Here is a 3,418-nt window from a genome sequence, read left to right as displayed (position 1 = left end):
TGTCAAGTTTTTAATGTATGCTCTTTCCATTTTCTTTTTGTGGCCACTAGAGCTATGAGTTTTCCTCCTAGTACTGCTTTCATAGAGTCCCACAGGTTTTGATATGATGTGTCCTCATTTTAATTAAATTCTAAAAAGTCTGTAATTTCTTTCTTTATTTCTTCCTTGACCAAGTTATCATTGAGTAGAGCATTGTTCAGTTTCCACGTGTTTGTGGGCTTTCTGTTGTTTTTGTCCATATCAAAGACGAGTCTTAGTCCACGGTGGTCTGATTGGGTACAAGAGATTATTTCAATCTTTTTGTATCTGTTGAGGCCTGTTTTGTGACCAATTATATGGTCTATTTTGGAGAAGGTACTATGAAGTACTGAGAAAAAGGTATATTTTTTTGTTTTAGGACAAAATGTTCTATAGATGTCAGTTAAGTCCGATTGGTTCATAACTTCTGTTAGTTTCATTGTGTTCGGTTTAGTTTCTGTTTCCATGATCTGTCCATATCTAAGAGTGGGGTGTTGAAATCTCCCACTATTATTGTGTGAGGTGCAATGTATGCTTTGAGCTTTAGTAAAGTTTCTTTTATGTATGTGGGTGCCCTTGCATTTGGGGCATAGATGTTCAGAATTGAGAGTTCCTCTTGGTACATTTTTCCTTTGATGAATATGAAGTGTCCTTCTTTATCTTTTTTAATTACTTTTAGTTGAAAAATGATTTTATTCGATATTAGAATCGCTACTCCAACTTGTTTCTTGGGACCATTTGCTTGGAAAATTGTTTTCCAACCTTTTACTCTGAAATAGTGTCTGTCTTTGTCACAGAGGTGCATTTCCTGTATGCAGCAGAATGTTGGGTCCTGTTTATGTATCCAGTCTGCTGCATCTTTTTATTGGTGAATTGAGTCCATTGATATTAAGAGATATTAAGGAAAAATGATTGTTGCTTCCTGTTATTTTTGTTATTAGAGGTGGAATTATGTTTGTGTAGCTATCTTCTTTTGGGTCTGTTGGGAGACTACTTTCTTGCTCTTTCTTGGTTGTAGTTTCCCTTTTGTTGGAGTTTTCCATCCATTATTTTTTGAAGTGCTGGATTTGTGGGAAGATATTGTGTAAATTTGGTTTTGTCATGGAATATCTTGGTTTCTCTATCAATAGTGATTGAGAGTTTTGCTGGGTATAGTAGTCTGGGCTGGCATTTGTGATCTCTTAAGGTCTGTATAATATCAGTCCAGGATCTTCTGGCTTTTATAGTCTCTGGTGAGAAATCTGGTGTAATTCTTATAGGTCTGCCTTTATATGTTACTTTGCCTTTTCCCCTTACTGCTTTTAGTATCTTCTCTTTGTTTTGTATATTTGATCCTTTGATTATTATGTGACAGGGGGTATTTCTCTTTTGGTCTAGTCTATTTGGGGTTCTGTAGGCTTCTTGTATATTTAAGGACATCTCTTTCTTTAGGTTAGGGAAGTTTTCCTCTATAATTTTGTTGAAGATATTTATTGGCCCTTTAAGTTGGGAGTCTTCACCCTCATCTATACCTATTATCCTTGGGTTTGGTCTTCTCATTGTGTCCTGGATTTCCTGGATGTTTTGTGTTAGGAGCTTTTTTGTATTTTGCATTTTCTTTGACAGTTGTGTCAGTGTTTTCCATGGTATCTTCTGCACATGAGATTCTCTCTTCTATCTCTTGTATTCTGTTGGTGATGCTTGCGTCTATGACTCCTGATCTTTTTCCTAGGTTTTCTATCTTTAGGGTAATCTCCCTTTGAGATTTCTTTATTGTTTCTACTTCCATTTTTAGATCCTGGATGGTTTTATGTAATTCCTTCACCTGGTTGGTTATGGGGTTTTTTTGCATTTCTTTAAGGGCTTCTACCTGTTTACCTGCGTTCTCCTCAAATTCTTTGAGAGTGTTGTTTATGTCCTTTTTAAAGTCCTCTATCATCATCATGAGAAGTGATTTTAATTCTGAGTCCTGCTTTTCCAGTGTGATGTGGTGTTCAGGACTTGCTATGGTGGGGGAACTGGGTTCTGGTGATGCCAAGTAACTTTGGTTTCTGTTGTTTACATTCTTACGCTTGCCTTTTGCCATTTGGTTTGCTGTAGTGCTACTTGCACTCACTGGTTCTGACTGGAGTCGGCCTTTCCAGTTATCTTGGTTGTGTCAGAGCTCCTCAGGGTCCGGATGTCTCTATGATCCTGAGCTCCAGCTGTTCTGGGTACAATGGCTTTTCTAGGATATCTTAGGATATGGTGTCTCCATAGTAGTAGACCAGCTAGGTGTTTGCTGCTCTGAGTGTAGTCGCTCCTCTAGGATGCTTCAGGATATGGAGTCCCCTGCTCTGCAGCTCTGTGGGCCTTGTCCTCTCTAGGATGCCTGCAGCTCTGTGTTCCCTGACCTCTCTAGGATGCCTGCAGCTCTGCTTTCTGTGACCTCTCTAGGATGCCTCCAGACAGTTTCCACAGGGGAGCAGCAGATCAGCTGTGTGACTGTCCCAGCCACCGGGATCCGGGCGAGGGGCGGAAGGGGCCACAGGTTATATTCTTAAAGGCAGCATTTGTCTAATTATATTTATGAGAAAGTAATCCTAAACAAAAAGTCAGTTTTATCTTACTTCAAAAGAGCAAAAGGAAAAGCTGTCTCTCCATCCTGTACAGAATTGTGTGTTTTTTAAAGCATAAAAGTAAAACTTATGAAAGCTTGACAAATGCACAGAGCACTGTGATGTCATAAAAGGAATGCTGTAGAGCTGAACCATCACCACACCACAGATGGGGAGAGCTATAGAATACTCAGAAGACTAATAACTGCAATCCTAGGAGTTAGGTCACAGTTAGGCTAGGAAAGTAATCCTGATCCTAGAAAAATATAAAATGAAGGCAGTGATAGAGTTGACTGGGCTTTAAAGCCAAGTCAGTTTGATGAGAAACCAGAAGGTCAAATGTGAGAGCTCTAGGTCCCGTCTTCTGCTTAGATGATCCCTCCCATATTTTCAAACTGTGCATGGCCTCTCAATATTATTAATAAAATCCTTCTCAACTTCAACCTGCTTGAAAAGCCATTCCTCATCTCCATGCTTAACCTGGCTGTTTTTTATGTAGTCATCTCTAGAACTGCACCTGTCCTGTCTTACAATGGTTGCAAAGTATTTGTTGTTCCTCTTACAATACTCATTTCGTAATTTTCTCTCATGCAGCAAGTCTAATCCCTGAGTAAGGATCACGGGGAAGCTTATAACACACTGGTTTATTTATGATGGCTGTAACCTTCTCAAAAAGAAAAACGAGAGTAGGGGATGATATTGGTATATAGTATCAGTATTCAAATTCCACTGAAAACAGAGCTTTTTACTTTTGTTTTTGTGTGCTTTGAAAAAGCACTTTCAAAAGAATTCCAGTCTGAGCTGGAGCTCATAATCTTCCTACC

This window comes from Arvicanthis niloticus, chromosome 6 (assembly GCF_011762505.2).
Source record: "Arvicanthis niloticus isolate mArvNil1 chromosome 6, mArvNil1.pat.X, whole genome shotgun sequence".
In the NCBI taxonomy this organism is placed as follows: domain Eukaryota; kingdom Metazoa; phylum Chordata; class Mammalia; order Rodentia; family Muridae; genus Arvicanthis; species Arvicanthis niloticus.
The sequence above is the reverse complement of the archived record's forward strand: the minus strand, read 5'-3'. Positions refer to the sequence as shown.